Source organism: Quercus lobata, chromosome 3, assembly GCF_001633185.2.
Source record: "Quercus lobata isolate SW786 chromosome 3, ValleyOak3.0 Primary Assembly, whole genome shotgun sequence".
In the NCBI taxonomy this organism is placed as follows: domain Eukaryota; kingdom Viridiplantae; phylum Streptophyta; class Magnoliopsida; order Fagales; family Fagaceae; genus Quercus; species Quercus lobata.
Window position 1 is genome coordinate 59,368,068 of NC_044906.1, and position 22,743 is coordinate 59,390,810.

At 34.6% G+C, this 22,743-nt stretch overlaps 1 pseudogene; it reads right to left on the bottom strand.

Annotated features, from left to right (window-relative positions):
• Positions 1-19,332: 19,332 nt before the first annotated feature.
• LOC115981171 lies at positions 19,333-21,410 on the bottom strand (annotated as a pseudogene).
• Between the last annotated feature and the right edge of the window lie 1,333 nt (positions 21,411-22,743).

Sequence of the window (22,743 nt, forward strand, 5' to 3'; positions counted from 1 at the left end):
GTATAATAAAGTCTTGGGATATAATTATTAATAAGGCCTAGAGTGCAATTATATTTATATAGTGGTATTAAATATAATTAATGGTAACTTTGTACTTGTCAAGAGTTGATAGAAAAGCCCAAGACCCATTGGAGTTAGAGTCTTATTTGTTCTATTTTGGTCTCACTCCAAGCCACATACTAAAGCCCAATTGGAATGGTCCAAAAGGCTAGCCCAATTAGATAATCAATTATAAGGAGAGAAACATACAATTTGATATAAGAATCAAGTGGTGTGTATATGAGTGTTAGCCACTCATTCTCTCCTTGGAAATTGATTGAAAGACCACACTTCTTGGACACAAGTGGAATTGAAGTGAAAATTAAAAGTGTTCACAAGTACTTCTAATCTTTGGTTTTGAATTTCACTATACTAAGGTACGCTTACTTGTTCTTGAATTCTGAAATTTACATAGCACAAGTTATCAATTGCGAATGAAGTAGATTTGTTAATTTTTTTTGCTGCGTATGTTTTGTATGAGACACAAACCATGTTTTTCCAACACTAACAACTACAATGAGCTTTTGAAAAACTTTGCAAAAAAAAAAAAAAAGATCATGGCATGATAGACTTGCAACTTGTCTTATCTAAAACATTTAAACAAGATTCATCAAGGCATCAAGTGTGAAACATGGACAAGTTGTATAAAAGAAGAAACATGTGTATAAAGAGAGAAAAGAAACAACACATGTGAGACAAAGGTGATGAAACATACATCATCATCATCATATATATATATATATATATATTAAAAAAATACAATGTATGTAAAAGTGGTCACAAGAGGATGGTACATGTAATGAGAAAGATACATCAAAACCTCACTATATCTCTCAAATACTCTCCCCCTAACAAGTTTATTTCTATGCTAGCTTTCCCCCTAACAACAAGACTACTCTCATATACAAAACTACTCCCCCCTTTTTGTCACGAGTGATAAAGGGTGAATCACTGAGAAGCAGTCCTCTCATCATCATACCTAATGTTGGGGACATATTTTTATGTAATTGACATATCCTTTGACAAAACGCACTTTACTTGTATTTGGGTAAATCTAAGTAGTTTCAAGATGATCATTACAAGTGGTTAAATTGAATACATGAAGATTACTCAAGAACTGTTCAAGAAAAGTGCAATTGACAGGTCTAGATACCTGCTCGATAGAAGCTCGATCTGTCAAGATTCATTAAAGCTCGACAGATATCTCAATCTATCGAGCTTACGGGTTTTCAGATTATAGCCAGCAACGTTTTATTCTAAAAGGCTATTTGTTTATGGGTTTGTATAATCCTTATAGGACTAGGAAAACCTAAGGTTTGTGGGTTTGCATAATTCTTATTGGACTAGGAAAGCCCAAGGTTTGTGTAAACCTATTTGGAATAGGAGAGCCCATTAAGCTTATATTTAACGGAGGTGGGAAAAAGAAAAACCTAACCCTAGAGAGCTTAATAAGGTTTTCTTTTTGAAACCCTAGTCTCCTCCTACAGAAGAAAGAGTTCTTGCTGCGTTTCTTGTACGCCTTTGGGTTCTGTAACCAAGCAAAGTCTCTTGCACCAACATTGAAGATCTTATTGGTGTTTCTATGTGAAGCTGCTGCAAATCAAATACAACAATCAAAGGGTTGCTGTGGAGTTAGTCACGTACTGGGATTCGTGCAAAGGAGTAAGTCGCGTACTGAGATTCGCGCAATTGGTTAGTCACGTACTGGGAGTCGTGCATCTGAAAGAGGAACTGTCACTATAAAACAAGTCCAATTGGGTATTGGGGTAAGGGTTCAACTGTAGGTTGGTAAGGTATTGGGATTCCTTTACTTGTAATCGCTTGTTGTGATAATAGTGGAGTTTTGGGAGTGGTGACCTGAAAATCACCCGATAGAGTTTTTGCCGTTAGGTTTTCCCCATTCGTAAACAAATCACCGTGTTATTTGTTTTTCGCTGCATATTTAGTTTATTGGTGATTTGTTTGTGCTGCCACGCGTTTGCATGATAAATTGATGAATTAATAACTTGGCTAATTAATTAATTAATTTCTATCACAAGGGGTCATTCAGTTTGTGGCCTATCAAGTGGTATCAGAGCAGGCACACTCTGATTAGGGTTTAATCTTTGCTGTGTGATCCATTGACCGCTGTTGTCATGGAAATTCTTGATTGTTTTGATTTGCATGATCTTATGTTGAATGATGATGATGATATTCAAGATGCCTATTGCAAGCTTTATAATTTTTGTATGAAATCTCTTGAATGTTCTACAAAATTAAAAGCTAAATTTAAAAAGGTCAAGCTTGAAAAAGATGATTTGATTGCAAAATTGAATGAAGCCAATAATTTGAATGAGAATTTAAAAAATCAAATTTTATCTCAGGTGGACAAAATTAAAAGTTTGGAAGAGCAACTAGTTGAATCTAAAACTGAAGTTGAAAAATTAACTAGTGCCAAACTTGTTGTTGAGCTTAACTCTAAAGAAAAAGATTTTTATATTCCTCCATTTAAAAGGAATAATGAAGAGTTGAAGGCTAATATTGCTAGGATAGACAAAGGTAAACAATCTGATGTTAACGCTGAAGTTTCTAAATCTATGTCTAAAACTCCTCTTAGGTTGAATAAAAATTCTGAATTTGTCCCCACTTGTCATCATTGTCATATTATTGGTCATATTAGGCCAAATTGTCCTAAATTAAGGTGTTTGTCAACCTCTAAGGTTAGACCTCCTTCTAGGAAGTATAGTAGTTCGAAAACTACTCATGTTTTTTACCATTGTGGTGCTTCCGGTCACACTCGTCCTAATTGTTTCAAGTTGTTTCCTCATAAGCGAGTGTCCAATAGGTCTCATCCTTTGTCTAAAGGTTCTGTAACTATTCTTGGTGAGTTATTAAAAGTTTTGAGCTTTTTAACTCAATTTCAGGGGAATTCTAATTCCTCTATGTCCTATAGTAGTCATACTAGGACACGTGCCTTTTGATCTTCACAGCCAAAGACTCGTGCTGTGTGAGTGATAAAGGATCTTAAGACTTAATTGTCTTTTCTGTTTGTCCTCTACTTTAATTCTTTCTATCTAAAGTAGGACTCTCTTTGCTTGATTTCTTATCATGCTTTCAAGCATTTGCACCCTTCTATCATGCCTTCATGAATATGTATATTTCTTTCATGCTTTCATGTTGTTTGTTTAACATGTTTTTGTTTGTTTGTTTTCAGTTTTGTTTATTTTGTTTTTGATATAAAAATAAAAAATAAAAAATAAAAAATTGAAAAATTAGAAAATACAAAAACAGTGTGTGTTTTGTATACATTAGTACTTGTGTACCTTAGATGACCATTGAAACAAAGTCTTCTAAACTTTGTATCATTTGTAACTTAGATGAGCATCTCTATGCACAACTAAGCAAGTGAGCTTTCTGGCTCTTGTTTGTGATGAGTAAAATTAAGTTATCTATTGTACTTAACACTCGTATCACTCTTTTTGACGGGAATGACTAAAAAATCCTAAGAGAAAAGGATTAATAATCATCTCACCACTGTTGCCCGTCAGTCATAATTTGACACTTGTATGCTTCGGCATAGCAAAAGTGTAGTGTCAATGACATTTGTGTGCTTAGGCATAGCAAAATTGGAATGTCAAATATCATTGGGTATTTCTTTTCTCTCTCTAATATTCCCATGCATGATATGCTTAAAAGAAAAAATATGCAAAAAAAAAAAAAAAATCAAAAGCAAAAAGATCAAAAATGCTTTAAATATGATTGCAAGTGTGTATTCTAGGAGATGTGAGAGTTATAGGATGTATCTCGAAGGTGATAGTCCCCATCAAGCAGTTATGATTGTGTGTGAATTAAAGTGATTTTCTTATATCTCAAATCGTCATAACATGTATACACTTATGCAATCTTACGATGTTTTTCACACACAACACGCAATATTCTTTGCTATTCTTGATACATGTGCAGGTACAATGTGATTTGGCCATCACAAGGTTTTACATATGTTAATGTATGCTCACTAAACTGTTTTGACTTGTTTTTGAAATATAAAATTGGTTAGACTTGTTTAGTGTGTGTGTGTGTGTGTGTTTCTTTTTGAAGATCTATGTGCTTAAAATTTTAATTGAGAGATGATTTTGAGAGCTTAATATGTTGATTGGATCATTGGTTGAGTTGCATGTTGGATTGCATTCATGTCTATGTTTTTCACATCTCGAAAAACTGTTTTTAAAAAAGCTGGCTCGACACCTCCTCGATAGCTAGCTATCTGTCGAGCTTCCTAAACTTTTTCTTATCGCAATCTTGGCAGCTTCTTGACACCTGGTGGATCGATCGAGAAAGCTCCTGTCTCCTCGATAGCTTCTCGACACCTGGTGGATTGATCGAGATCTTTTTAGCCTTTTGTTGATTTGTCCCTCGACAGCTGCATCTGTCGACGTCTATTATGCTCGACACCTATCTGGCCACCTCTCGATCGATCGAGATCCTCTTGCATGCATTATTTTTCACATGTTTTGCATATTTTTGGTTATCTTTGTGTCCATAGCATCTTGTTTTTCTTTTTCTTGTCGGTTTATGGTTCCTTGTTCTCCTTGTTCCCTCTATGTCAGTTTTCTTTTTGTCTCCATCATGTCTTTTGGCTTTTTATGCCCTTTGACAATCGTGTCAAAAAGGGGGAGAAATTTAAGAATTGAATGTCATTCCTCAGGGGGAGTAATAGATTTAGGGGGAGAACTTCATGTTAAAGGGAAGAATTTTTTGTTGTAACTAACTTAGGAGGAGAGTTAGTTTGATACACATTGATATTTATATATTTTTTGTGTTGTTTATCTTTTGGTTTTGTAACCATTTACATACATCATGTGTTGTTTCTATATTAAATGATGATGTATGTGTTTCACTCTTTATCTCACATGTGTTGTTTCTTTTCTCTCTTTATACACATGTTTCTTGTTTATTTAACTTGTCATTATTTTCCACATGGTACCTTGATGTGTTTTGTTTAGTGCCTTTCAGGAAAGACAAGTTAAAACCAAGTCAAGATTCTGAACCTTCTTCTTGTAGCAACTTCCAAGGTTTAGATCTTTTAGACTATACTTATTTATTATGTAATCTTGAGTAGAATGTATTCTAGGACATTCAATGTACTCTTGTGGTTTTGTCACGGATTGCCAAAGGGGGAGATTGTTGGGGACATATTTTTATGTAATTGGCATATCCTTTGACAAAATGCATTTTACTTGTATTTGGGTAAATCTAAGTAGTTTCAAGATGATCATTACAAGTTGTTAAATTGAAGACATGAAGATTACTTAAGAACTGTTCAAGAAAAGTATAATCTGCAGGTCTTGATACCTGCTCGATAGAAGCTCGATCTGTCGAGATTCATTAAAGCTCGACAGATGTCTCGATCTATCTAGCTTACGGGTTTTCAGATTATAGCCAACAACGTTTTATTCTAAAAGCTTATTTTTTTATGGGTTCGTATAATCCTTATAGGACTAGGAAAACCCAAGGTTTGTGGGTTTGCATAATTCTTGTTGGACTAGGAAAGCCCAAGGTTTGTGTAAACCTATTTGGAATAGGAGAGCCCATTAAGCTCATATTTAAAGGAGGTGGGAAAAAGAAAAACCTAACCCTATAGAGCTTCATAAGGTTTTCTTTTTGAAACCCTAGCCTCCTCCTACAGAAGAAAGAGTTCCTGCTGCGTTTCTTGTACGCCTTTGGGTTCTGTAACCAAGTAAAGTCTCTTGCACCAACATTGAAGATCTTATTGGTGTTTCTATGTGAAGCTGCTGCAAATCAACTACAACAATCAAAGGGTTGCTGTGGAGTTCATCACGTACTGGGATTCGTGCAAAGGAGTAAGTCATGTACTGGAATCCGCGCAATTGGTTAGTCACGTACTGGGAGTCGTGCATCTGAAAGAGGAACTGTCACTACAGAACAAGTCCAATTGGGTATTAGGGTAAGGGTTCAACTGTAGGTTGGTAAGGTACTGGGATTTCTTTACTTGTAGCCGCTTGTTATGATATTAGTGGAGTTTCGGGAGTGGTGACCTGAAAATCACCCGGTGGGGTTTTTGCCGTTAGGTTTTCCCCATTCGTAAACAAATCACCATGTTATTTATTTTCTGCTACATATTTAGTTTATTGGTGATTTGTTTGTGCTACCACGTGTTTGCATGATAAATTGATGAATTAATAACTTGGCTAATTAATTAATTTATTTCTATCACGAAGGGTCATTCAGTTTGTGGCCTATCACCTAAAGCCAGAAGTATCCTCATCATCGTCATCTCCACCATCTGAAGAAGAATCTTTAGCAAGCTCGGGAGAAGGTGAAGGAGCAAAGCTACCAAGACGAGACTATCGGTGAGCTATGGGACTGATCTTGTGTTAATCTATCACATCTCATAAAAAAATATAGTCAAAACTACTACCAAAAATCAGAAAGCATGTGCTGAAGCTGGTCCATAGTGGCAGCAAGGGATGCCTCTACTCCTAAAGAAGAAGATGGAGCAGAAGATGAAGACAGATGGGGGGTTGGGGCAGCATCATCCTTCATACATGGTCGTTTGGCTACTAGCTATGCGTTGCTCCTCCTAATAGATACCTTGCTAATGGCACCCATGGTGTAAAAGAAAGGAGGAGGAATGGTGACGTGCAAGTGTGTGAGAATGCGTGTGATAGAAGAAGGGAAGATGAGCTTATCATGTGTAGCAGTGTCTCGATAGATATCTATCATAGATACTATCATATGTGAAGGAAAATCTATAGAATGATCTTCTAGAATAGAAAGAAGGAAACGAGCACGAGGCTTAGTGATGGTGTTATAGTTTGACCGTAGTGTGAGAACAAATGTCATCACTTATTAAGGATCCTTAGACCCTTAGCAAACTCAGTAGTGGAGAAATTAAGAGTATCTCCCCGCACTATGGCCTTCTCACAGAAGAGTAAGGCCAACTCGTCACGAGGTATGTTACATAGATGAGGGGGACTAGGATAGTTTGGATGAGCTACCATAGGGACATGTAGTACCTCATAAATGAAATCTAGAGTAACTACAATACAAATTCCTCTGAATACTATAGTAAACTGAGGAACAAAGGTATCGATGGCATTCATGTTGGAGTAGAACTCCTGTATGAACACACCAGGACAACTCATGGGTTTCTCATAAAGAGATTCCCAACCCTGATAGCTAAATGCATCGGGAAGAGGAGTGTCTGGAAAATCAAACCGAATGACCTGGCATTCCAAATGAATTGCTCGATCATGAAAGTTCTCAATGAAATCCTTTTGGGAATCCGCATCACGAAACTAGACTTTATTAGGAGGACGAGGAGGAGAAGAAGAAGAAGAAGAAGAACCACGACGAGTGATCGGGTTCTTGGACGAAATAGACTTTTTAGGTGCCATAAGAAGGTAACTAAATTAAGAGAGAAGGAAAGAAACAGAGAAACACAGCAGAAAATAAGGCACATGAAAGAAGAAAAGAATGAAATACAATGCATGATATTGCATGAGCATGTTACGTGCAAAAGAAATTGCATCATACGCAAAAAAACCAAATCCAAACTACAACACTCACATTTGTTAATCAAGCACACAACCTAGAATGTATGAAAACATGATTATAATTGCAGAGAATGCAATGCATGAGCATGTGGGAACAAATCATCAACACCTAACCCAAAAAATTTCACCCAAAAAAAAAAAACTCAAAAACCCAAAATTTTCCCAAAAGCTTGAAAACCTAGGTCTAAATGCATGAAAAGGATGAGAAAAGAGAAAAAGAAGGGATTTAGACCACTTACCAGAGGATTGAAGCTTGATAGAGGCTGAAAAAGGGATTGGAAGAAGGATTTTGGTGAAAAAGAAAGATTTGGATTGAGAGAGATGAGAGAGGTATCGAGATAATTGGGTTTGAAATGATTTGGGTTGAACCTCAGGTATATATCGAAAACCCAGCTCGATAGATCGAGAAGGTATTGAAAACAAAATCTCGATAGATTGAGAGATATTAAGGAGGTATCGACGGCAAAAAGATCTCGATAGATCGAGGAGGTATCGAGCATCTATCAAGCAGACAGAGACTCCAAAGAATTGGCTCAATGGATCAAGCTATCTATCGAGAGGTATCGAAAACAAACGTAGAAATCTCAATAGAAGAGGCATGTATTGAGGTGCTATCGAGGAGGTATCGAGCATCGAGAAGCCTAAACCAAGGTTTTTCAAGTAGGAGAAACAACACATGATGAATGCAATCAAGATAGACACCATAACAAGTAACCAAGAAGCATGTTAAGCACTCAAACACATTAACAATTCTAGATGCAAAACGTTTCCAGATCAAAAACACACTAAACAAGTCTAACCAATTTTATTTAAAAAACAAGTTTAGATAGTTTAGAGAGCATATACTATCACATTTATTCCTTGTGATGGCCAAAACATGTTGTATCTATACCATAGTATCAAGAGTAGCAAAGAGTATGCATTCTGTGTGTGAAACTTTTGCAAGAGAGCATAAGTAAATCATTATATGAAGAGTAATGATATAATAAGATCGAATACATCCACATACAATCATAACTATTTGATGGGGACCATTACCTTCAAGGTACATCATATAACTCTCACATCTCCTAGAAACATGCTTGCAACCATATTTGAAAGCATTTTGATTCTTTTTGGTTTACATATTCTTTGCATATTTTTCCTTTTAAACATAAAGTGACATAACATGCATGGGTAAATGAGAGAGAAAAGAATTACCCAATTATGAAAGTCAAACATCTTGTTTTTGCTATGCAAGTGCTATACCTTACCGAGCACGGCTTTTATGAATTGTACACAGATGTTGTATGATTGACAAGTTTTAGTAGTGAGATGGTTATTTATGCCTTTCTTTTCCGATTTTTTTAGTCCTTCCCGTCAAAAAGAGTGATTAAGATATAAATGGTAAAAGATCAACCAAATCATACAAACCACATAAATGAGCCATAAAGCTCACATTGCTTAGTTGTGCATGAAGATGCTCATCTAAGCTAAAAGTAATACAAAGTTGAGAAACTTTGTTTCAAAGGCCATCCAAAGGTGCACATGTACCAGTATACACAAACACACACTATTTTTGTATTTTACAAAACTTTCCCTTTTTTATTTTATTTAAAAAAAAAAAAAAAAAAACTTAAAAACAAAGCATAAAAACAAACAAACAAACAAAGCATCAAAAACTAGACTGACTCAAACCACAACACCAACCATGCATGAGATCAATAAAGTGAAGGAATCACTTGAAATATTTTTCCTTCCAGATGGGAGACCTGGTTGGAGAACCTTTCTTTTGCATGAACTTTTGTTCAATTGGATAAGGAGGAGAGTTGAATCCATTGAAATTAGAGAGTAGCATGACAGCCTTAAGAAGTTCTCCAAGAGGAGCTAAAGAAAGTTGGAGTTGATTTCGGCTCCCAAAAGATGACACACTATTGCTTTGTTGAATGGCTAACCACTTATAGCAATTTAGACAAGTGTGCCCAGATGCTCCACAATAAGGGCAAAAGTGAGGCTTCTTTGGTTGAGACTTCTTGTTGGTGGAGTGATGATTATTCTTCTTAGTCTCTTTCTTACCAACCTTAGGGAGTGCTCTTAGAATGGATTTTCCCTTATCATTTTTATCCTCACTCACATTTTTAGTCTTAGGTTCAGTTACCTTACAGTTATCATTATTAGTAGGGGAATAAAGATGACTCTATTTAAAGCATTAGAAGAGGTACTGCAAAAAGAGAGAGAACGATCATACTCGAGACCTATTTTTTCAGATGTAGACTTCTGGAAGTTGAGCATTTCATCCTACTTGGCACTTGAAGTCCTTTCCAATTGTGCTCTTACTTGAAATAGTTTGGCGTCCAATTTCTTGGTTTTTTTAGCAAGAAAGTTGTTTTCAAACCTCAGTGTTTCGATGGTTTGATTAGCCTCATCAACTTTGGTGGAGAGTTCCTCTCATTCCAACTCCACTTCACTAACCTGTAAAGCTTACTTGTAAAGCTTTCTCTTAGCTAACCTGTAAAGCTTCTTTTGCTTCTCAAAGACCTTGTACAACTTAGAATAGGTAGTGTGGATGTCATCTTGTTCATCCATCTTCTCAAACTTTGATTCCATTAGCTCTTCTTCCTCATCAATTACTTTTACTACTTCTTTAGGGTATTCAACGATAGCTGTGAAAGCACTATCCCTTGTTGATCACTATCATTATAATCTGCTTTTGGTTTTGTATTACTTAAAATGGTAGCTAGGGCTTTGCTCTTGCCAATGGATTTGAGGTATGTGGGACATTCTTGCTTCATGTGTCCAAATCCTTGACATCTGTAGCACTTTGGCCCAGTAAGAACATTTTTGCTTTGTCTAGCATCCTTGAATTCTCTCTTGCCTTTGTCTTGGGACTTGAACTGAGAGAATCCAGACTGTTTGCGATCATTGTCACTTACTTTGATGTTCGCATTTTTAATGAACTTCTTGAATTCTTCGGTGATATATGATTTGAACTTAGTATCCTTATCTTCAGATGACTCATCGTTATCATCATTCTTAACCTTCAAAGCCATGTTCTTGCTTTTGCTACCCTTGCCAACCCTTGCCAAACCTAGTTCATAGGTTTGCAAATTCCTAATCAGTTCTGTCAAAGGAATAGAGTCAATATCATTTGATTCTTCTATGGCGGTGATCTCTGACAATCTTTCTGACAATCTTGGGCTCTAGAATTTGTTCTCCAAGATTGAAGGCTGAATTCACTATGTCCTTGAGCTTGGCATAGAATTCATTGAATGACTCATCCTCATCCATCTTTATTTCCTCAAAGCTGGTAGTGAGCCTTTGGAACTTGGAGTTTTTAATAGCTTTTGTGCCCTCCTAGGTATTCTGAAGAATAGTCCATGCTTCCTTTGCATTGTCAGTGGAAGAGATCTTCTTGAATTCTTCATTGGTCATAGTGCTAAACAGAGCATTTAGTGCTCTATTGTTAAAATTTGCAGCTTTGATCTTAGTATCCTCCCAAGATGCTAGTGGCTCTTGAGGTTTCTTCTAACCTACTTCAACTGCAAGCCATACTTTTTCATCTAAAGACTGCAAAAAGGCTCTTATGCGTACTTTCCAGTATGCATAGTTAGTACCATCAAATAAAGGAGGAATAATCTGGGATTGCCCATGATCCATAACAATAGGGGTCAATGGATTACACAACAACGATTAAACCAAATCAGAGTATGTCTGCTCTGATACCACGTGTTGGGTTGAGATAGCTTGACCTTGGTTAATTAATTCAATTACCCAAGTTGATTAATAAGGTTAAATTACCGAGGCACCAAAAAATCACCAAATGAACTAAATGTAGTAGAAATTAAATTGACGTGGTGATTTGTTGACAAATGGGGAAAACCTCTTGCAGGGCAAAAACCCTACCAGGTGATTTTAAGGTCACCACTCCCAAGAATCCACTAATCAACAATCAAGTGGTTACAAGTATAAAGAATCTTACCACTACCCTGGTCTATCCCAAAATACCAACCTATAGTTGAATCTTTGTTTCAATACCCAATTGAATTTGATCTTGTAGTAGCCTTCTTTCCCTTGATGCACAAATCTCAAATCTGTGACTAACCCTTCATACGGATGCAAGTACGTGATTAACTCCAGTAACTTAAATGTTGTTGACTACAAAGTTCTTCACTTTATTAACAATGAAGATCAGGAAGCACTTAGTTACAAAACCCTATGGCATACAAACTAGCAGCTTTTCACAAAGAAAATAAATCTCTAGGTCTTTGTATCCGTGTGAGATGGCTTTTAAAATAAGCCTTATATATATCTAGGCTTGTGAGAAAAAAACCCTAAACAAACACAAGAGCTTTGGCCGAATTTTAAACTTGGAAATTTTGAAATCTTAATTCTTGATAGATCGAGCTGGTGTCAAGCCATCTATCAAGCTTCACATTAAGTCTCGATAGCAGGAATCCATTGAGCTACCTGTCGAGACTTAATGAACCGCTTTTCTTCACTTGTTTCTTGGACCAATCTCCATGTCTTTTAATACGAACACTTGATATGATTTTACAACATATTTCATGATGTATTAAACCCATCTTAGATCTACCCAATTACAAGTAAAGTGCATTTTGCCAAATGATTAGCTAGTAGCATAAAATATGACCCTAACACATGATATAAAAACAATAATAGACTTCAATAATATGTAAATAGTACGTAAGTAGTATTGTTTTTTTTTTTTTTGGATATCAAAACAGTATTATTTAAAACATAAAGGGTGTACAAAAGATTATACCAATGGGGATACCATCATATTTAAAATATATTTCATATTTTCCAATTTTATTTAAGTAAAATTTATGCATAGGCATAGTCCTAGATTGAATAGTTAAGATTAATTTGTACTCAATTATCTTTTACTCAGTATATTACAATCATTTTTCATGTTAATGTTTTATCATCTAGTCAAGACACCAAAGAGTTTTTAGTGTAAGCAAAGTTTGAACTCGAGTACTTTTATTTGACATTAAAAGACTATACTAGTTAAGTTAACTAGAACCCACTTTTCTTGTTAATTAGGTATAGTTAATTGGGCTACACATATTTATACCTGGGTGATATCGGCATTAGGTTGTCCTCCATACGATTTAACGTCAAAGACTTGCCCAACACTAGTGGATGCCAACAAAAATAGAATCGAAATTGTTACAATGCTCAAATTCTTACCCATTTTATTGTTCATTATTGCCCTGCTATTGCCAATTTGTTGTACGGTATGATGGTTTCCCTATTTGGTTTGAAGCTATTTATACTACAACACCTGAGCTCATCACCATTAAAGCTATCCAACTGATATTAACTAATTTTATGCATGGCTGCTAAGAACTCTCCTGTTTATGCTTCAACTTCTATACTATTATTAGCTTTTGTGCTTCCTCCTTCACTAATTAATTAATAGTTTATCATTATAATCAAACCGTTGATGACCAGTTAAGATTAAATCAATTACATTGACCATGGAAGGATAAATTTTTAACAACGTTATGATTGAATTATGCTAATAACTCTAAAGGATTATAACATGTCTTTTTTTTGGTCCATTATTCTATAAGATAAGATTATTACTACTATATATCACCCTAACTTCTTAGCCTTAAATGGCTAGCTCTTAGCCACCTGAAATCTGTTCATTTTCTCCTTGAAGCGAATTGAATACTTCCCGTTAGAGAGGGGGGAAAAAGTCTAGAAAAAGAATCACCTCTGAAAAACTATCCAAAGTTAGTATAGGAAGCATGCCTGTCTATAGTGTAAAGTAGAAAAAAAAAATACTATATTGGAGAGGTTGAACTTACCTTCTCAATTATTATATTTATCATTATTACTATAATTAGTTTACAGATCTATGCCAATTACTAAATACTAGCCAGTAACCAGGGCAATGCTAGAGAAAGTTAGACATAATCCTTTTTGCCTAAATAAGAAATTTGATAATTATGAAAACCAACGAACATTTATTATAATCGTAATGCCAAGAATATTGTAGTTTTGTCACCTTTTGAGTATTTTTAAATAAAATATTTAGGGTTTAAATTCTCTCCTCTCTATTGCAACTATCGAATTACAAACAAACGAAATCAACAAATACTCTCAATTTACTTTCTTAGAATTTAGAAGTTTGAAATTGGAAATGTTTTTTGGTTATTAAAGTAGAGACTAAGAGACTAAGATTGTCTATCTATGAGTTTTTAGTATGTAGAATACAGAAGCACCTCCGACTTACCCTCCTTAATTCTCCAACCATGAAACTTGCTCACTTTCTCCTTTTTCGTCAAGTTGTGAAACACGACACATTTCTACTGCAATTTTTGGTAGGTGAATTTCCACGCAACTGTTGAAGTGTTTAATACTAATACCGATTATCAACAACGACGAGCCATAAGATATATAATTGTTCATGTACCAACCCACGATTATTCTTACTTTGGTAGAATATGACTAAGATGTTGGTTGAACTTCAACAAATACGAATTTTGAACAATAGTATGTTTCACATCAAATAAGAGGAAAAGATTTCATTTTTTTTTTTTTGTCTTTTTAATGATAGAAAATATAAGCCAATATTGATGTCAATGAGACTAACATTTCAGCTAGGTTACAAGTTACATGTTAAGCTTCCTTCATCGAATCATCTGTTTTATTTATTATGATATGCAAACTTTTCATCACCTTCATATTTATTTTTCCCAATCATGCTGCTTCACATTCTCTTGATATTTTATTTGATAAAAGTTGAATCCATCCTCATGTAACTTCCAAATCCAATTGGCTGGACCATAATCCAATTGATGACCGTGGTCTACACTAAACACTTCAAAAGCAACATGGAAGTTCTCATACCGAAAATAGCTATAGAAAAGTATAGTTTCCAATATTTTGATGTAAAAGAGAATTCACACTCACTTTTGGGCCAAAGAGTTTTAAGTTAAAAAACATCATCTCCATATTTATAATGGTAGTTGTTCTTTAGGTTGTTGATGATTTCTGCATAGTGCTCTCTGAACTCCTGAGGTGTCAATGTGTAAACTAGATTGAATATGAGTGATTGAACAAGTAATTTAATTGACATGTTCTAGGAGAGATTAAGCATTCAATATACTCTAAGATCATAATGAATCAAAGAGTTTGAGCATTCAGTATATATATATATATATATATATATATATATATCACATTAAATCTTAAGAACTTGTCAACGTGCAATGATTCCAACATGCACATGGATAACCCAAGAACACATGTTAAAAATATTAGGTTTCATCTCTAACCCTAGCTAGAGATTTAGCCACACATAGTTAGGCAAAAGAAATCAATAAAAACAATGCTAAACCTCTAAAAAAATAAGAAAAAAAAATTAAAAAAAGTTCTAGGACTTTTCCTCCTCTATTGTGTCAACCTCCTCCAAAAGCTAAAGAGAAAATCCCACAAATTTAGGATGTAAAATCCGTGACTTTTGGAATTGTATCCACTGTCAACTTCCATCCCACTTTTGGCCTCCAAAACATTTTTTTTTTTTTTTTTGAATTTGTGTTAAGCTAAAAAGTTGAAGATTTTCTACTCTTGGACATTTGTGTAACAGGTTATGGCAAAAATACTAAAACAATGCAAAACGTATCCATATTAGGATTTCCCAATTTTGGATTGAACGAATTTTTTCATCCCCTTTTAATTCCAACATTTTTTTTTTTTTTTTTACTTCTTTAATGCTCAAAAGTCATGTCCCAATTGATCTTGACCCTTGGATTCTCTTGGTTGCATGTCTGCATGATTAGTTGACTAGTTTCAATCTCCCTTAAGATAAAAATACACATTAAGAATATATATATATATATATATATATATATATATATAGGAGATATCATTTAAACTCATATATTTACGTTTAATTAAACGTAAAATTTTTTGTGATATTGCCTATTGAAACTAAAATAATAACATAATTTTAAGCAATCAACTGGGACTCGTGGAAGTATTGCTGCTTATTAAACCTCCAACTCTTTCGGTTGCATTCGCGGGTATTTTAGACTTCTTTGAGGCCATTGATTTGGGTAGATTGGAGACATGAAGATTTCTAGGATGGACTCCCACCATGCGTTCTTGACATTTGTACAAAAAAATATTTCATAATAGATAAATAACACTGTCGCGAAACAGTGTACCAAATGATTAATTTATATTGATTGATATGGAGGTGAGTACAGTTATCTATATAGCTCTTTAAAATGATAGAATAAAATAAACTCCTCTGTTTCGATCTCTAAAAAGCTTTAGAATCCAAAGAGCTATGTAGCTTGATCTTGAATCGTGCGTTATTGTCTCCGAGTTTGATCAGTAGTTGAACGTATGTACTTGATTTGATGAGAGGGAAGTTAGATTAATCTCATACCAAATCAAAGGAACATGATGGAAAATCCTTACTTTGATTTGAAGAAGTAGGAATGAGCCTTGATTTTGAGGGAGCGGTGATGCTCTTTTGGACTTAGAGATGACTCTTAATTTTGACAGAGTGTCGATAGAGTTTTTTTCTGTAAGAGCCTATCTTTTTTTTTTCTCATACGAGAAGCGTATATTTATAGGCGACTCAATGGTCATTGATTTGTAATTTTCACTTAGTATTTATTGAGATTTAATTAGAAATTTTGAATTTGAATTTAATTTTGGTCATGTATTTAATAAGAACTTTTCATGTGCATCTTTTATTCTGACGTTGCCAAATGGCTTTCAAATTTCACACAACCCCATGGTTTGGACATATGTCATTTCCATGTGTGTCGTAGTAAGTGATGGGCTTGCCATGTGGCTTGATTTGGTTTGTCGATTATCCTATTGACACATCATCAAATGGAAATTAGGTGGATCACAAATATTTGATCATGATCGATTAGACAAATGCAAATACATCATAAAATTTTGATGTCTACCACAGCATCAGCAATAGCTGGCCGAAGTGAGGAGCTAAGGTTCCTAAACCGGCTACTATTATGTGAACGCCGTATGAGTATATAACGTATAGTACCGTCCATTAATAGTAGACTTATTGAGTTGGGCTTTGTCTCGTAGTGTTTTTTTACAGTTTGGGTTTTTAAACCTATAAAGTCTCTGTGTGGGTGTGTATATTCTTCACTCCATTGAAAATGTTTTTCCATGAACAATGTCAAACTTGAATCTTGATTGCTTAATTATCCAGTTAATATTTGATTAAATTGATTAAAATTATTATTAAGCTGTTGTAAGGATCTAGCCTCGTTTCTTAATATCGTATTAAAACTGAACACTTGGTTGCTATTGCATTTTGCAAATTAGAGCTTTATTATTTTCAGTCACAATCATTAGTAGTAGCTGAAAAAGTAGTTATGTTTGCCTTGGAATGACGTTACACTTATATTTACAATACATGATATAGTAATAGTAGACTTCAATAATATGTAAATAGTACGTAAGCAGTACTCTTTTGTTTTATTAGATATCAAAATAATATTATTTAAAACCGAAAGTGTGTACAAGAGATTATATCAATGGGGGATACCATCATATTTAAAATATATTTCTTATTTTCCAATTTTATTTAAGTAAACTTTATGCACATGCACAGACCTAGATTGAATAGTTATGATTAATTCGTACTCAGTTATCTTTTACAAACGCAAAAAAATAAAAAATAAAAAAAATCAAATAAAAAACTGAAAATGTAAATATTTGTCATTTTGAATGAAAAAAATTTTAATTTAGGTTTTTAAAAAAGTAGTAGTTTTATTTTTTATAATTTTATAGTTAATATTAGGAGGATTTGAACCGTGATTCCCTTAATTAATGACAGCGTGTTATTTCATTTGTCGACACCTCACGGCTACTCGACCACCTGTCACGATGACGCTCGTGAACCTTTCATCTCATCTTGGCCTCGGTGCAAGAGATGATATATGGAGGTGTGTCATACCACGCGTGTGTGACTGGAATAATTTGATGGAAATTACCAAAGGTAAGTGAAGTCCCCACCAATCATTGGGTTTTTCTAAGGTGTGATTGGTCGCCTGATTCTATTTGATTTTATTACCGATCCTAGGTTATGACATATGGCATTTTTCCAAATCTAATATGAATGGGCAAAAAATCTTGATTCTTGAGTTCTGAAGTCTAGTTGCGTGTGGGGAAGGTGTTAGGCACCACACAATGCCTATCCAAAGATAGTCCTTTGCTTTGGTAGAATCGTAATTTTTAGACACTAGCAATTGAAAATGAGCCATTGGCATTAGCTTACGGGGCTTTGAACGTGTTGGGTTTTCAAGTTTGATTTTGGAATGGGTATGGTCTTGATTGATGCTTTCTAAGTGTGTTTTAAGTCGTTGTAAAATTTCCACAATGAAAATCTGATAGCATTTTGATTTATTTTCGTGGTGGAAATTTATGGCCTCGGGAAGCATGCTAATGTGCTTTTCACGGTTTTCTAGATATCTCAATGGTTTTCACTCCAATTTCAACCTATGAATAGTTGTTGGAAAGGGAATTTGATAATTTTCGTAATGGCACTGGTCCTAACCCGTTCTAACGGTCAAATCAAAATTAAGGATTCTGGTGCCCTTGGAGTCAACCTCAGGTCAAACTTGGTCAAAGATGACGAAAATCACTGAGTAGATCGGGTTTGATGTAGAAACATGAAAAATGTTGTTTTAAGATGATTCTGACCGACTTTGACTTTTGGTCAACCCAGGGTTGACCAGGGGCATTTTGGTCAATTTAACCAAAAAAGGCAATTTAACCAAAAAAGGCACTTTAAGTGCTCTGCTGCCCGAACGGGTTGTGCCACGTCAATCTAGAGTCTTCCACTACCCCATGGAGAAAAGATAATATTTTTGGAATTTTCGGGGTCTAGCACACAAATTGAGGGCGGACAAAATACGGTGTCTACATCATTGAGCTAAAAAATTATTGAGAAAAGACAACAATTAATGCAACAAACCATTTAGGTACTTGAAAATCATTTAATTTTGATGTTAATCATTTGTCAGAATATGCAGATTAATCCTCCAAAATTGCTTCATTTTAATAAGAAAATTAGTTCACTTTACTAAATTATTTATGTGACTGGTTTTTATTGCCTATCTTAATTTTTGCGTTGGTGGTATAATCAACTTCAATAATATGTGTTATATTTTTAAAAATAAAATTGATTAAAATTTGGTTGTTACAGAAATCTATATTAAAAAATATAAAATATTTAGAGACACAAATTTGAATATGTGGTGTCCGTTTTATGAGTTTTATATCTTACCGTCGTCGAAGAGTATGAGAGCAAGTTAATTTGGCGTTAAAAACATGCATGCAGATGAATTGAACGTTACCATGACACGAACACAAGCATGTATTTGGTGAAGAATAAAAAAAAAATTTACAAAGAGTTTAATAACAATTTTTGCTTTATTCTGAAATATCCCACATACAGTAACAGAACAAATACTATCCACAACAACACTCCTCCAGATCATAGCAACATTTAGTAAAAGGCTGAACTCAAACAAATCTAAAAATTACTATCCAACATTCCACAATTTCATTTAAATAAAGAAAAAGGGAACATGATAGACTGAAGTAAATGAAATTCTACTTAGAATAGAACTCCTATAACCTATTTGCAAATAGTATTTCCTAATTCCGTGTTAGTTACAATAGCTTGGGAGGCATTTTATTATTGTTTGCTGGTACAAGCAGGAGGATTCTACTTGCCTGAAACGGTGGGATTGACATTAACACAAGTGGAAGTAGCAGATCCTCCTGCTCCCTTGTATACGAGATCAATGCCAGCAACCGCCACTTTGTTGGCATGGTACACTTTTATTGCAAATAAGCTTCATAGCCTCCTTTGTTGAAGAAGTGCCTCTAATGTTCTTGAAGCTAACGTTGCTGATCTTAACTTTCGAGGGAGACTGAAAGCAAAACAAACAGACAAAAACCCACACAAGAATTTGATATTAGTATCTGTAATTTGTTTTTCCTTTTTTTAACTTTTAACATCAAAATGAGTGTACATATTTGTGATGTTTATAATAACCTTGTTTGAGCATTGATTGTTTGGGCAATAGCCTTGATCAATGAGGATAGGATTGGCAACATTGTTCATGATAATATTATCGAAATGCATATCAGAAGCAGTCCCAGGAGGGGAAGAAGGCCATGTTTTGATTCTAAAACCATTCTTTGTATTGCTAAGGGTGCCACCAATTACTCTGATTCCTGAAACAGGTTGTTCATTCTGGTACCTTCCAAGGCTTCCAATGTTGATACCATGGCCAGGTCCACAAGCTACTTGGTTAACAGTAACATCTTGGGCTCCATCACCAATGGAGATGCAATCGTCACCTGTTCCAATTTTGGCATTGGTGATGGTGATCTTAGATGAACGTTCGATGTGGATTCCATCGGTGTTAGGGCTATCTCCAGGTGCAATTATGGTAACATGTTGGATTTGCAAGTTCTTGCATCCCATAACGTTTATGTGGAAAAAATTCCTATCCTTCGATTGAATGTCACAGACAATTGAATTTGTGATGAAATCGAACCTTATATTCTGTTCATGTTTACAAGTTAGATAAATCAAAACAGCAAATATGAACACCATAGTTTCATTTAAATATTCTCCTAAAAATATTTTCGTTTAAATATATTATAGTAAAATGCTAACGCTTCTTTGAATTACTATATTAAAAAAAAAATTACAAATATATATCAATGAATGTGGTTGTTACTACTTTAACAATAGTATATAAAAAAGTCTTTTCGGACCAAATAATTTGTCACAGCTTGATGTTATATGCGAGTATGATTGGTGAACCATCGCTTTCACCTGCAACCACCGCTTTTTCTCCATTACACACAGTTGCACAAGTTAGGGTCATGGCACAGAAGTTGTGTCCATATTCCGTATTTGGACTTTCTCATATATAAATTTGGAATTCTCTTTTTTGGTGAGTTTTGACACCTCACTATATAAAGCTTACATCAAATTATTAATAATATGATAATATCCTTAACATCATTAAACGAATACCTGCTTGAATTTGTATTTCGTGATTGTTAAAGTTCTTAAAGTTGTAATGTCTGTATATATCTACATAAATATAATGGAAATTTAATTGATAATTATTAAGATTGAAATCTTACGATAGGAAGTGTTTTGCAGTTGAAATTTTTGGCACAATTATTTATTTTGCCATGTTGTTTGTCCTTTGCCATCAAAAACTTTACCACCTGACACAGTGAGACTGTCGATACGTTGAAAAGAAACCCAAAAGTCTTTACCAATGTTTGATGGGGCCTGTAGGGTGCCCTGAAGTTGAAACTCAATAGCACCTTTGCATGGACCTAATAAAGTCACTGCACCTGGTTTGTATGTCCCTGTTGAAATCACAACTTTACTTCCTGCTACTGCGCATGCAGCTTTCCAAGCTTTTGTCAAAGCCTAATAAACACATTATGAAAAATCAAAATCAGTATATTACAATCATTTTTCATGTTAATGTTTTATCATTTGGTCAAGACACCGAAGAGTTTTTGGTGTAAGCAGAGTTTGAACCCAAGTACTTTTATTTGACATTAAAAGACTTTACTAGTTAAGTTAACTAGAACCCACTTTTCATGTTAATTAGGTATAGTTAATTGTGCCACACATATTTATACCTGGGTGATATCGGCATTAGGTTTTCCTCCATATGATTTAACGTCAAAGACTTGCCCGGCACTGGTGGATGCCAACAGCAATAGCAACAAAATTGTTACAATGCTCAAATTCTTTCCCATTTTATTGTTCTTTATTTCCCTGCTATTGCCAATTTGTTGTATGGTGATAGTTTTTTAGACCCCTTAAAACAATTGATTTAACCTAGGTAATTAGCCAAGTTGTTACTTAGTCCAATTAAACAAGTCTAGGTTATCACAATAACAAAGATCAAATCATGCAAAGCAGCAGAAAATAAATAAAATAGGATATGATCACGCAGGAAACCAAACCGGTAAAAACCTGGGGAGGATTTGACCAAGCTATCCTCAAGGTAAACTTGAATCCACTATCTTGAAAGAATCGAAGTTCATACAATAAGACTTACAAGCCCCCACGCTCGACTTCTTATTGCTACCAACTAGTAGAACTTGCTGACACGACCACCGTGCAAGCTCCAAATCCACGGACTCCTTCTTTCTTGGATTCACCACCAGATACAAGCACACCCGCTTGTATTTTCTTTAAGCTTCAATGGCAGCAACTGAGTTGATCATCAAGGTGTAGATAAATCTTTTCCTTGAAAACCCTAAGTTTGTGTAAAGGAAAGCTCCTCTAGATCTCACAAGAGATTTACACAAACCTCAATATGAGCAACACTAAAACGTGGCTAGGGTTTGCCTTTTATACTTAGGACAAATAAGAAACCCCAAAAACGTTTTAAAACACCTAGGGCTAAGTTGAAAAATTCTGCAGAAAAAACATTCTGCCCGAGCTTCGATCGATCGAGCCTAAGCTTCGATCGATCGAGCCAAGCCGAAAGGCATAATGCTTTCCTGCATTAACTCGATTCCAACTTTATGTAAATGTACAACTTTGAGCTAGAATAAAACACTTCTAAACACATTGTTTTGATCATGGTTTGACAACAATACAAATTAAAGTTCTAAATACATAAAAACCTAAGTCTTTAGAACCTAACATACGGTATGATGGTTTCCCTATTTAGTTTGAAGTTATTTATACTACAGCACCTAAGCTCATCACCATTAAAGCTATCCAACTGATATTAACTAATTTTATGCATGGTTGCTAAGAACTCTCCTGTTTACGCTTCAACTTCTATACTATTATTAGCTTTCGTACTTCCTCCTTCACTAATTAATTAATATTTTATCGTTATAATCAAACTGTTGATGACCAGTTAAGATTAAATCAATTACATTGACCATGGAAGGATAAATTTTTAACAACGTTATGATTGAATTATGCTAATAACTCTAAAGGATTATAACATGTCTTTTTTTTGGTCCATTACAATTAATTACACAAGTATAGTTTTCATACTCATTCAATCAAATATCTTTCATAAATTATATTAATCATTCTTGATGTCCAAGATGTATCTAAATTCTA